The 14,980-nt window shown below is 36.0% G+C and overlaps 1 protein-coding gene across 1 annotated transcript in view; it reads left to right on the forward strand.

Moving 5' to 3' along the window:
- LOC106158688 (uncharacterized) overlaps positions 1–14,980 on the forward strand; it is a 65,230-nt gene continuing 50,250 nt past the window's right edge. The window contains exon 1 of the mRNA XM_087017422.1: positions 1–63. The gene's annotated coding sequence lies outside the window, so the exon portion shown is untranslated. The remainder of the gene's footprint in view (positions 64–14,980) is intronic.

A 14,980-nucleotide genomic window follows, 5' to 3' on the forward strand; every position in this document is an offset into this window, starting at 1 on the left:
GCTGGGTAGGACGAGCAAGCAGCAAGAGCCAGGTAGGATGGTCGTGCAGCTTTAAAGTCGAAGGTAGGTACCAGTTAAGTCATTATCACAAGAAGTGATGTTCTGTTCTAGTATGACTTTTATATGAAACCGAAATAAAGGGACCTGTAAGGAAAATAATATTAATATTTTCTATCCGTGTTGTATGGTCATAGTATTCTTTTTGCTTAGTGTTTCCCATGGATACAACTAAACATATGACAGAAGTACATATTTGGCTCGCACTGTTGTTTTTACAATTGATGTGAAAAAAGTGATTGTATCCGTACGCGTCTAATTATAAATCAGCCGACGTTTTTACTGACTGCAGAGATGTTAGCAATATATTATTAAATTAAATTATATTAAGGGTGCCTTTATCCACGTTTGCTACATCCTAATATAATCATTTAAAGGACATCCGACAAACCGTCAGAATGGCCTGAACGGAACATATTCTTCAGAAAACATGCCCAACTAACGATATCTTTATCCAAATACACAAATTTAAAGCTCATTTTGTAAATTTTGGACTTTAAAAAACGTCCTAATTGCTCCGCCTGGGAGTTAATGAGCTACGTGGTCACGTGGTCCGATGACGACAATCGTGCCACCGGCGGAGCTGTCAAACTCTGCTGCATTGTCTACCTGTAAGATGACTTTTCTGGCTTCTGATAAAAGTTTATACTCATTCAAATCTCTAACCCGAGGAGTGTAAATCCTCGTGAAGCTGTGTAATACCATTTCCCGTCTATTCAATTCTTTAACAAGTATTTAATTATGCTTATCCCAAGTTGTATAAAACGTACTGTTTATTATTCCATATGAGGTCCATGTTATTTGCGAAATTCAATTTATTTTAGTAAACCGCTGACACCCCGTCTTGCATACTTTTATTTAACAGAGGTAAACAGTGCCTGTTACATTTACAAGTCCTATCTTAATCATTCCTCTAACTGGAACTTCCTTTACCTCTTAATTAAAGGGTTAAATGGCATTCAATTCTCCTCTAGCCTTTGACTTGCGAGTATGGAACGCACTCTTGCTGGCGATATTTATCCCAGGTAAAAATCTACCTGTGCGTTAGTTTCAAAGAGCAGCTCCCGCAGACCTGAGGGTACTAGATAAAATCTGAACACCAGGTTTATTGAGGAGCTAGAGAAACAAAGGAAGAATTTTTCCTGCAGAGCTTCATAGGAATTTTAACACGGACTTGATCCAGCTTAGACCTCCAAACTAACAGGGTAACATGGGCAATTTTCACAAACAAATAATAAAACTATATTTCAGTTAGCCTCCTTTTAGATAAATATACCGTTATGGGTAAATTAGAATATTTATTAAATCGCGAGCATATTTTTTAACTTAAATGATGATTTTATTATTAATGGTAATTAATTAAGCTACTATATGTGGTTCATTTGCTGTGATTACGCTGCCCTTCGTGTTTTGCGTTAGTCTACATTTTGCTGTACGTGCTCGGAATTTTTTAAAATCTGTGCGTACAATTTTTGCAGGTCTGGTTACGCCCCTATTATGTGATGAAAGTCTCAATTTGGCAATTAGTTCCTTTGCTCATTTAGTAGAATTGCAGTGTAAAATTTTCGTGAAAACTTAATGACAAGCCAAGCGTCTCAAGTTCATTCCGTACCCAATTTTTACCCAAGCAATTTTTTTCTTGAGTAGGTCATTATAGCACGCTGTTATAATACAATTTTTCGAAGAGGGATTTAAATCAATATTAAAAAAGTGTAGCTTCATGCTTAAAAGAATTGAGTATCTAGCGCTTTTCATAATATACCAAGTGATGTACAATGAACTAAGTAATCAGTGTGCTATTTTTTACACCCAACATTCTTTTAAAAAATCCGTATGTGCCTTTCTTATATCCCTTACCAGGTTAAATCTCCATGCATAATTTAAAATATACTCGATAGTTATAACGTACGTAAAACTGCACATTTATTAAACGCATGAAAGTAATGATTTTTTACATGTTTCTAGTAGCAAACAATGCTCTTTTAACTTGATCTGCTACATTTTTTTGGGGTTTGACAAAGCTTACAAATTTGCAAAAAGTTTTGCATACAGACGCAGAACTTGTTTTTCAAGTTATAAAATGATAAATCTTTTAAATTATTTTATATGTCAGATGAAATAACCTTCAGAAACAAATCCTTAAAGCATAAACGAGTTAGGATCACGAACCATTTTATTACAGCTGTTTCCCTTTTTTTCATTAATATACCCCTCTTTTTTCTGTTTTTCCTCAACACGTTTTCTTCCACGGAAGTAATACCTGGGCATACGCATGTTTCAAGATACCCTGAGAGCAATTACTTTTATTAATGTTCGCGACCGTGTTTGAACTCAATTGTTAAAAATATTGATATTTAATGTCATTTACAAATACCAATAATATAACCCCATGAGATATATTGAAAAATATGAAAGCCCACCAAGACGAGTTTGATACTTGTTATTACCTGGCTTGGGAAGTGCAGCGGTGCATAATTAATAGGTTTTATTGTTAACGAGCTCTTGGTCAACTACATTGCATTTAAAATACATCAGCAATTAGTAAGCTTGCCAACTGATGACAGTTAATCTGAAAGAATATCAGCTTTTGATATGATCTAAACCACCTGAGGTGAACATGATCTCATCGCATCGCAACTATTGTCACCGAAGTTTCTAAGTCAAGGAAGACCGTCACAGACAAAGAAAAGATTGTGATCGAGTGCTGCAATTTTGGTGAATCCCACGGCAACACACTGAGGCATAACGAAAATTGCTCAACTCCGTTTAACACAACTTTCCTAAACTTCTCTGTCTGTATGCACTTGCATCTCAGTTGAGTCTTATAAATATATGTAGACCTTTATCCTCATTGTCGTCACAGTACCACGTGACCCAGATCTGTTGCTTCATTTCTGCATATTGAGGTGAGGTTTACTAAAACGCTTTTTGTCGACTTATAGATTGTTTTTATAATTTTTAAATGGCGGGGATCGATTAAAGCATACCTCTAGTGTATAGATTGAGTGCTGAATCTTCAGAATTCGAGAAATGGATTTTTATGTGTCTAATGTTCTTTAAAGGGTTTGCTTCATGCCGTCAGAATGGCCTGAACGGAACATATTCTTCAGAAAACATGCCCAACTAACGATATCTTTATCCAAATACACAAATTAAAAGCTCATTTGGTAAATTTTTGGCTTTAAAAAACGTCCTATTTGCTCGGCCTGGGAATTAATGAGCTACGTGGTCACGTGGTCCAATGACGACAATCGAGCCACTGGAGAACAGAGCGTGCTTAGCTGTCAAACTGAGCTGCATTGTCTACCTGTAAGATGACTTCTCTGGCTTCTGATAAAAGTTTATACTCATTCAAATCTCTTACCCGAGGGGTCTAAATCCTCGTGAAGCTGTGTAAAACCATTTCCCGTCTAGTCATTTCTTTAACAAGCATTTCATTATGGTTATCCCAAGTTGTATAAAACACTGCATTTGAATGAGTTAAGGGAAATGTTGATTATTGCATATGAGGTCCATGTTATTTGTGAAATTCAATTTATTTTATTAAACCGCTGACACTCCGTCTTGCATACTTTTATTAAACTGAGGTAAACAATGCCCGTTACCTTTACAAGTCCTATCTTAATCATCCATCTACCTGGAACTTCCTTTACCTCTTAATTAGAGGGTTAAATGGCATTCAATTTGTCTTGCTTGTATCGAACGCACTCTCTATCTAAGCTTTACTCCAGTTATCTCAGGTAAAAATCTACCTGTGCGTTAGTTACAAAGCGCACCTCCCGTAGACCTGGGGGTACTAGATAAAATCTGAACACCAGGTTTATCGAGGAGCTAGAGAAAGAAAGGAAGAATTTTTCCTGCACAACTTCATAGGAATTTTAACACGGACTTGATCCAGCTTAGACCTCCAAACTAACAGGGTGACATGGGCAATTTTCACAAACAAATCATAAAACTATATTTCAGTTAACCGCCTTTAAAATAAATATACCGTTCTGGGTAAATTAAAATAGTTATTAAATCGCAAGAATATTTTTGACTTAAATGATGATTTTATTATTAATGGAAATTAAGCTACTGTATGAGGTACATTTGCTGTGATTACGCTGTCCTTCATGTTTTGCGTAAGTCTACATTTTGCTGTATGTGCTTGTAATCTTTTTAAATATGTGCGTACAATTTTTACAGGTCTGGTTACCCACCTGTTATGTGATGAGAGTATTAATTTGGCAATTAGTTCCTTAGCTTATTTGAATAGAATTGCAGTGTAAAATTTTCAACAAGATGTTGGCGAAATAGCCCATTACTCTTTGTAGGTATTTCCCCCGTCAAAGTTTGTCTAAAATTATCTTTCAATCTTTACTCTTTCAAAGGCAGTATAAAGTTACCTGACATATTTTCGTGTAAACTTAATGACAAGCCAAGTGTCTCCAGTTCATTCCATACTCAATTTTACCCAAGCAAATTTTTTTCTTGAGTAGATCTTTATAGCACGGTGTTATAAGCTTACAAATTTGCAAAAAAAAAAAAAAAAATTGCGTACTGACGCAGAATTTGCGTTTCAAGTTATAAAATAATCAATCTTTTAAATTATTTAATATTTCAGATGAAATAATCTTCAGAAACAAATCCTCAAAGCATAAACGAATTAGGATAACGAACCATTTTATTATAGCAGTTCCCATTTTTTCTTTAATATAACGCTCTTTTTCCTGTTTTTCCTCAACACGTTTTCTTCCACGGAAGCTTCAAGATACCCTGAGAGCAATTTCTTTTATTAATGTTCGCGACCGTGTTTGAACTTAATTGTTTAAGTATTGATATTTAACGTCATTTACAAATACCAAAAAAATAACCCCATGAAATAAATGAGATATATTGAAAAATATGAAAGCCCACCAAGACGAGTTTCATACCTGTTATTACCTGGCTTGGGAATTGCAGCGGTGCATAATTAACAGGTTTGTTGTAAACGAGCTTTTGGTCAACTACAATGCATTTAAAATGCATCAGCAATCAGTAAGTTTGCCAACTGATGACAGTTAATCTGAAAGACTACCAGCTCTTGATATGATCTGACCAGGTGACCATGATCTAGAGCATCGCAACTATTGTCACCAAAGTTAGTTAAGTAAGTCACGGAAGACCGTCACAGACAAAGAAAGATTGTCAACGAGAGCTGCAATTTTGGTGAATCCCACGGCAACACACCGAGGCATAACGAAAATTCCTCAACTCCGTTCAACACAACTTTCCTTAACTTCTAAACTTCCTAACTATGCACCATGCAGCTCAGTTGAGTCTCATAGACCTTTATCGTGATTGTCGTCACAGTACCACGTGACCCAGATCTGTTGCTTCATTTTTGCATATTGAGGTGAGGTTTACTAAAACGCTTTTTTTTCCACTAATAGATTGTTTTTATAATTTTTAAATGGCGGGGATCGATTAAAACATACCTCTAGTGTATAGATTGAGTGCTGTATCTTCAAAATTCGAGAAATGGATTTTTACATGAACATTGTCCTTTAAGTACGTATTTTTCCATGTGCTTTTATTTATTTATTTTTTTTTTTTTTTTCAGAATATATTATCTTTCAGTTTGATTTTCTCCTTGTCAGGTACATTAAATCAATGATATCTAAATATCAAATTATTTTTAATTGCTCATTGCTTAACTAAGAGTATACGGTTTAACATAACCATTATTTATGGAAATGTTAACAATATGATTAAAAGTTATTGCACAATTGTACTTCAGTCGCAAATTTAAATGTATATCTCGAAATTATTTTAGTTATAATGCTTAATTAAATACAATACTAATGGCAAGATCCTAGAATGCATTCTAGAACAACAGATGATATGTTTGAACCTAAGGTCTTGCGGCAAAAATCCATTAGACATTCTCACTGGAAACCAATTTAGTTATTTTTGATTTTATGCAATACTTATGTGACATAACAGTTAACCCTTACATGACAGTAGTAATAATAATTATGTTTCCGTTGTACAACGTTTTAAAAACGTTTGAAATGTTTTAATCCCTATCCTGTGAATAGAAGGGGCGGCCAAACAATGGAGAGCCGTCTAAATCCCTTAATTTAGACGTAATAACACACAATACCTTAGGCGAGTGAACCCCATGACGCCGGTATCTGTGGTCCAGCGCGAGCGCAACAATCCGCTATACTAAAGTGTAATTAACAGCAGGATACATCAGCCAGAAGGTCCCATTGTTTGTTGTGGCGATAGGATTATACCGGGTAGCTGTAAGGGGCCTAAACCCATGCTTCCGCGTGCCACTAAACCGTCTCCCGTAGCCAACTTTTGTTCACTAGTTTGGCACGCGCAGCTGATTATCTTTCTAGTGTTGCTAATAAAGGGTAACGGAGAAGATCAGCATTGGTCAGAATTGTGCCGGAATTGACGTGTAGTGGTGTAAGACATAAAGCTGAGTGGTCATTTTTAGCTGGAGGTGAACGGGACAGAAGACATGAACTCGCAGTTTTTCAAACAACATGGTAAGAATACACTTCTTCTTTACGCATTTTGGGCAGAGAATACTTGTAGAAATAATAGGCACATGATATGAAAACGTGACACGGAACTTGAAGGTGCAAAATCGTGGTTAATTTGCAGACAACTTGTTTTGAAATACATGCTGCCGTGTTGTTAGAATAACTGCTTTTTTTTCTCCGAGCCCACGTCTTCATTCCCATTCACCTCCAGCTAAAAATGACCACTCAGCTTAACGTCTTACACCACTACACGTCACTTCCGGCACAATTCTGACCAACGCTGATCTTCTCCGGTACCTTTTATTTTAAAACTGCTAAAAAAACTGCTAGTTAAATTTGGTATTTTATTCAATATGAATTTTCAGTAGTCAAAAATTGAACTAAGTATTGTTTGTTTAATTAACATCCATGAGCGTCAGCATCAACCTCAAAAAATTCTTATTGCATTAATTTATAAATGAATAATTTATTTATAAACTTGCTGATTCAAGTATTTATAAAACATGAGCGCTGATGAATGAGGAATAAGGAAAAAACAGCGAATAGCATTTTCAAAAAAGAACAATACATGGCAAACATATTACTTATACTATATTTGTATTATAATATTTAAATTAAATGAGGTGCATTGACAGAGGCGCAAGAAGAATCCAACTACAACGTGCAACAGGGGGACCTATGTGATCACACAATACATGCGAGTACGGTCAATTTTAATTGTAAATCATCAGTTAAAGAGGAGGGGGTCTTAACATAGCTCGCTCTCTATTGTTAAATGCGACTGTTATTATCTCTCGAACAAGCTTAAACCATGCCCATACAATTACTGTGACTCCGGCTGACATGCAGTGACGTCTTGTCAAACATATTTTGCTACAGTATACACTAGCGACTTGTTTTAGATCACTCAAGTAAGAATGCATGCATGCGATACCCGGGGAAAAAAATCAAGTATGCAACTGATCTATTAATTGTAATTGCACAGTACCTGTACATGTAACTAGACCTTTGTTCTAACTCAGTAGTTTGGATTAGGATGCTTGGACAAAAAGCTTCTATTCAACTCGCTTAGACCTAGGGAGTGATGCTATTATCACCCGAGGAAACACTGAGGAAACACTGAACCCTCTACCTGAAGTCCCCCTAGCTGAAACAAAAATGCACCTTGAACCTGTCCATTTGATAATCGTCAAATGATTTGTGATTTCATTGAACGTCTTTGATCGAAGCTTTTACAGGGTAAGTGACAATAACCGAACCTTGTGCTGATTATTTATTAAAGCGTAAGTTTATTCAACATGATCTATTTTGTAAACAATACTTGCCTAGATTGAGCTTGGATTGATCATCGTCACTGTTTGGCTACTCTCACTGTAATGCGTGCTAAACGACAGACAACTTATAAATATCATTTGCGTTTCTGTGTAAATGACCACATTAAGTTAAAATATAACGATGTCGGTGATTTAATCCATCCAACACATCTATATTTGTTCTTTTAAAACACCCTTACGAAAATTTCCTATAGGATCCTATAGGATTCCTATAGGATCCTATAGGAAATCTTATAGGATCCTATAGGGCACCTTTCCTATAGGATTTCCTATAGTTATAAACAAATATCATTCTAAACAATAGATATTTGATATAGGTCAATTTTATCAGTTGAATTGTCAATTATATATCACTATTAAAGCAAAATGCTTTTTATTGTTTATAATGCACAATCTAATAGTCTTCTATAGGATTCTATAGAAATTCTTTAATTACTATTTTAAAGAAATCTTGAAAAATTGATCATTTGTAAAGTAATCTTTTATGGAGAAATATTTTATCATTAGGAATGTTTTTGTACCAAATCATTGAAGCTGAAATTATTTTTTTTTTTAAATTTATGTTCAGACCATTACAAAAATTCCTATAGGATCCTATAGGAAATCTTATAGGAATTTCTATGGGAACCTATAGGAAATCCTATGCTAATTCATGTAAGGAATTTTTATAAGGCCGGGTTGAATGAAAAATAATGAATCTGGCTTAAATATTAGTATATGATTTTGATTTTTAATTTATGTTCAGAACATTACAACAATTCCTATAGGATCTTATAGGAAATTTTATAGGAATTTCTATAAGAACCTATAGAAAATCCTATGCTAATTCATACAGGGAATTTTTATAAGGGCGGGTTGAATAAAAATAATGAATCTAGTCTAAATATCAGTATATAATTTTAATTTTTAATTTATGTTCAGATCATTATAAAAATTCCTATAGGATCCTATAGAAAATCTAATAGGAATTTCTACAGGAACCTATAGAAAATCCTTTGCTAATTCATATAGGGAATTTTAAAAAGCCGGGTTGAATGAAAAATAATGAAACTGGCCTTAATATCAGTATATAATGTATTTTTACTTTTTGTGTGATCATATTCACTTACTTCATATTTTTTCTATTATATTGAAAGTCAACCGTATCTAATCAAATTTTACCTGACCTTGGCTGTTTTAAAAAGTGAAAGTGCAATCCTGCCATGCTTCCACATGGCGAACGGAGCCGAGATTTAATTACTCAACCCTGCAGGGACGACGTGTGGGGAGGCGTGTGAGAGGCGGAGAGACTATTAAAAGATTAGGCGGTTTTTCTTCCATGTACGTCTGCCATTTTTAGTTCTCAGGATTTGTAAAGCCTGGCTCAATTCGTTGAGAATGCGGTCTTAGTGCTCGGGTAGTTAAGATAATGATAAGTTGTCATGTTGCCATGGTTCATTGCACATGGGTAAGCCTTTTTTTTTTTTTTTTTTTGCAAAAATGGATGAAATACACATTGAGCAATACTCAGTGGGCATCTGCACATTATGTGGATTGGTTTGGGAGGCCTATAAAGGCCCAAATAAGGCCACCCATGTTAGTCCAGCGAACAGAATCATGCCATGTCTATCATGTGAACAACGTACATCTCTGGGCACTGGGTGTGAGGGGAGTCCGATTTGAGCTATATTGTATGGGCTGTTCCCACCCCACAATCAGGAACCTGGTTGAATGCCACAACATGCCAGACTCTGTTAGCGATATACCGCAGTCGAGCGAGAGAGTGTCAACTCCAGACCAGGATCGCTACATCAGGTTGCATCAGCTGCGGGACCAATTTCGCCATGCCAGTCGTACAGCACAAGAAGCACCCAGCAGGAACAAAAACCAGAGCAGCAGCCCCACTGTGCCCAACTGTGCGTCGACGCGTGCTGGCGGTCAACCAATGGTGGTCGTTGATGGCAACATACCAGTAACTGCTCGTCACTATATAGATCAGATTCTGCAACCTTACATGACCTCGTTCATGCAGCAGAAAACTGATGTGACCGTTTCCCAACAGGACAAGACCCGTTCACATTCGGCACAAATGATCCAAGTGTATCTGGAGTCCCAAGGGTTGATGTCCTACCCCGGCCTGTCTATTCTCCGGGTATGAATCCTATTGAACACTTGTGGTACTACATATATCTTGGCCGTCCGTTGGCCAAGGCAGGAGCTGATCCAGGTACTACGACAAGGCTGGAATAGGGTTCCGCAAGACACATCCCATCCACATTTATCAAAGTAAGCGGAGATAGTACCGGCTATTGACCGTCGTGACTTTGTGTTGGGCTGGTGCTATTTTTGTTTTGAAACTATTCATGAAACTTAAGATTTTTGGTTCTGTATACCAATGTCCTAAACAAATGATTCATATGAAAACAATCCAGTTTAGAGCTTCAAAATAACAATTATTTTGAAAAATATGGCCTCAAAGATTTTAATGGCTGTCAGTATATAAAAAAGATTTGTAAGATGTTTTGTTTATTGACTCTTTAAAATGTAAGGTGAAAAAAGTGCAGTAATAAGAAAAACTAGAAATGCTGTTATATACTGATGAAATATTCTTACACGAGCCAATCTCAATAAAAAGAATGGGAAGTTTTAAAGCTAAATATTATGTATACTGAAAAAATTATGATAAAGATATATAATCACAATAATAAGGTTTGATCAAAATAAAAACAAGAACGGAAAAAAATGAGGTTTATAATTTGACAAAAATTAAATTAAATTACAGAACCCCCTGTTGGCCCTTGATAAACTTTTCATCAGATTGAGCCTGTATTAAAAAGAGAACTAACGTAATGGTCAGTCCTATCAATGATCCTCTTTCATAGACTCTTAGTATAACTGTACCTTATAAGTACACTTTGTCAATAAATAAAAGGGTTTGATATATATTATATGCCGAATTATCAGTTTAAAACGTAATTAAACTGCTTTTTTTACCTTTTTGGGCATGTCTTAGCTGTCATTTGAAATGCGGAATACCATGCACTTTAAACACTCTTTGCTTTGTTACATAATTAGTTATTTATAATATAATGATATTATAATATATCTTAATATTATTGACGGCCATTTGAATTTTGAAAACCGATCAATGTTCCGGATGTAGCCACTGCCAAGAAAGCCCAAATTAAATTGGCTTTTATACCCTCAAAGTATTAAATTCTTTTTTAAAATTTCAGGGAATAACATTTGACTATGGGACCCGGGGAAGTAGCAAACAGACACTTGGGGGGTTATTGAACTGTCAGATAAGCTTATTCCAAGAGTTAAGGGTCATGACTAACAAAATATTATAATTAACATACATATAAAAAGGGGATATGTTTTTTTTTTTTTTTTCATAAAACTAAATATGCAAAAAACAAACTGATTCTGCAGCTTTTATCATTTTCTGCCTTATGTATTGACGGCCATTTTGGTTTTTTGCTAAGTGGTACGAGATTTAGCGTATTAACTAGTACTGTTGTGCTCTCCTGATAGGATACACGTTCAAAAAAGCTGTCAATAAAGTTTACCCGGCGACTTCTAGTCGTTTTTTTTTTTTTTTTTTTTTTCTCATAAATTGACGGCCATATTGAAAAATGCTCAAGGTCTCGGAAATAGCAACCAAGCTAATTTTGCTTCTTTTGACCTGAAGAATGCATTTCAGCAAAAAAAAAAGTTTACAGGAAAGAACATTGCAGGGTTCGACAATTGGGCCTATGGGAGTGGCGACTCGACTACCTGTCTTCCACACGTTTACACGAACACACGAAGGTCGCGTCGCGATATCTATCTCTCTCTTTCGAACCAGAAAAGTGCTGACCCGAAGAAAGCTTTCTAAACTAATTTTCTTTTGATTGTGTATTGTAATTACTCCACTTGCTCGCCTCCATTGTCTTGTAAAAGTGACAATGAATGTGTTGTTTTTTTTACACTCGAGTTTATAGAACTTTACCCAACTCCTTTGCCTTGTTACATAATTTCTTTATCAAGGTTATAATCAGTGTGAAGAGGGTGTCTTGCCTCACTTAAAAAGGCAGTCGATTTTCATACTGGTTGTTGCTTAACTCATGCTAACCCATTTTGTACAAATATGGTTTCAATAAATCGACAAAATTATGACATTTATGACATTATGTGTATCAAGCGTTTTGATACGATTGAAATAAAGGAAAAAAAGGATTACGGTATTAGTTACTATTTACCTTTGGCGTTAACTTCGCCCTGCTATATAAATGAACAAATGTTGCAGATTGTAACAAAAAATATCACAGTGTTTTTATGACATATGCTTTACATATTTGATAGTGAAACACTACTCGGCTTTAATGAATCACCTGGCGCTAACTATGTCTCCCCCTCCCATGCCTCCCGAAAAAACTGCTTCTTTTAAGTTCGAAATGAATTGATTTTAAGACAAAGAAGTTCATTAACACTTTTGCGACTCGGTCATTGTACAGCCTGTTGTAATCGATATTTAAAAAAGTTAATTATTGTACTCCGCTTTTCAGTGTTCATCCTGGTGCTTTCGGGGACATCTCAGGTTGAGGTACGATTACGTCGCTAGCCTAAATCCATATGTTACTGGAATATACTGTATTTAAGTACACGTAAAGCTTAGTAAAGTCCCTATTGTCACACACCATAGATGCTGAATTTTGTCTTGAATGAACAAATACCCTCAACTTATCGTTTTGTGCTTAAACCTTTCATAACTTGGACCGAGGTTTGATATACAGTGTACTGTAGCTTCTGAGAAATTCCTCGGTATCTAAATGCTGCAGCGGATGTTTAAATGATAGCTATCTCGGCTCCTTTTTTTTTTCTTTTTTGACAGCAACAAAGAGTGTTCAGGGAGAAAGTCACACGAAGACCGACGTTGTTTTGTCTTCACATTTCCTCTTCCTTTTTTACAGCAATTACTATCGTCATGAAACCGATAAAGCAATTAAGTGACGACACATTGAATATAGTCATAAGGTGCATTTCGCTGAGTATTTACAAGATCTAGCGACACATTTTATCGCCACGCATTCTAGTCTAATAAATCAGGGGGCGTTTATGCTGAGTCGGGGATTCAGGAGATATGCCACTAAATGGGGAGGTTCTCGAGGAGACCAATAGTGTTGAAAAGTCTGAATAATTTTGTCTGTTAAATGTGAAGGCTAGCTTAGATTATCATACAATAGATGGTATCATAATTGACTTAGATCTTCAGTGTGTGCAACAAGTGGCGCAACAAATGATAATAAAAACCATCAGGAAGAAAACGGAATAGAATATTTTGAAATTTAAACAGTCACTCTGGTGGCTTTGCGTCATGTCTATGGATCTGATATCAAATTTAGCCCAAAATATTAGTAAATTCAGAACTAATAGCTAAAACGTAAATTGACATCTGCCCTAATTTGTCAGATAACAAAAAATACGCTTTCCTGAAGGTAGCGGCGTCGAACGGCGACGGTGTTTTTCTGAACAACTTTCCTGTGAACTTGTATCAGGTACGAAAATCCTCCTTTTCAACAAGCGATGTGTTATTAATTCATGTCACAGAGTAAATTTATACAGGCAAAATATCATTCAAGGAACTAGTTCCAAGAAATGAACGAGAGTAAAATATAAGTCAGCACAAATATAAACCATACAACAATGAGTCTATATTTAAAGTATAATCCCTCCTGTTATGGGCCATCACCTCATTTTTTTTTCACCGCGAGCCCCTTTAATTAATGTATTGTAGTACTCATTCTACCCATTTCTTTCCCTTCCCCTTTCTCTTGTTAGAAGGAAGTTAAATAATTAAGCACTCAAAATCTGCATCACCAATCTTCAGAAAAGAATAAGTGAATGAACCACTGGGCTGGTCCACAACGTCCGACATAGCAGAATGAATCAAATAACAGCTTTTACAGGTTCAACTGCAGTTAGCTATATAGTTTCACTACAAATATAATCCGCTGCACGCGCGAAGCTGTTGAACAAAAGGATAGTTCGCTACGGGAGACCCTTTGTTTACATAAGTACTCTGAGGGGTAGTGCCTACCCAGGCGACCAGGGGAATAGGCTAGTCACTATATTCCGTCAAAAATCGTTTAGCGACCCTATAATTATCACACTCCAGCGAATTGTATTTTCTGTCGTCATAATCGCATGTAATCTTCTTGTGGTAGGCGGAATAAATGTACACATACATAATATTAGGACGGTGATCTTTGTGGATTCGTCCCTTTGAATGACGTAATTTTTTTCCTATGGATCAAAGCAATAGCAGGTGAAGCCGTTTATCGTTCTCTTACCTCCTCTAGGGTGTGTGCTGTAGTTTTTTTTTTTCAATCACCATGGTCGCATTATCCATAGTAGGATTTCCAAGACAAGTGTCAACCTAAGGTATTGCGTCATACAATACTGGCAAAAATCCATTAGACATTCTCACTGGAAACCAATTTAGTTATTTTTGATTTTTTTTCAAGACTTATGTGACATAAAAGTCAACCCTTACATGATCTTTGTGGGTTCGTCCCTTTGAATGACGTCATTTTTTCCTATGGATCAAAGCAATAGCAGGTGAAGCCGTTTATCGTTCTGTTACCTCCATTATTTATGATATTTAATATCATGGTACCTCTAGGGTGTGTGCTGTAGATTTTTTCTTTTTTTTTTTTTTTGCAATCAACATGGTCGCGTTATTCATAGTAGCTAGGATATCTAAGACAAGTGCCTTAAATGTTACATTTACATTTTTCTTATAAAAGGTTTTTCAGAGTTTGGATGGGGATATCATATTCCACGCAGTGATGTTTGCCTGTCGCAGTTCATCACTATTTACCGACCGATCACCATAGCTATCAATTCTGTGAGTTACTTCCGCCCACATATTTGCAGTTGGGTTCAGATCTGGGGAGTTTGCAGACCAGGGTAGTTGCTGAACCCATTGGTTTTGCAGAAATACAGTGATTCTGCGAGCTCGATGTGGGGGTGCGTAGTCGTCTTGGTAAACAAAGTTGTTCCTGAAGATGTCTCTTACAAAGGGAAGCATTGTTTGCTGTAGAA

This window comes from Lingula anatina, chromosome 7, assembly GCF_051362555.1.
Source record: "Lingula anatina isolate TDL-2025a chromosome 7, LinAna3.0, whole genome shotgun sequence".
Classification (NCBI taxonomy): Eukaryota; Metazoa; Brachiopoda; class Lingulata; order Lingulida; family Lingulidae; genus Lingula; species Lingula anatina.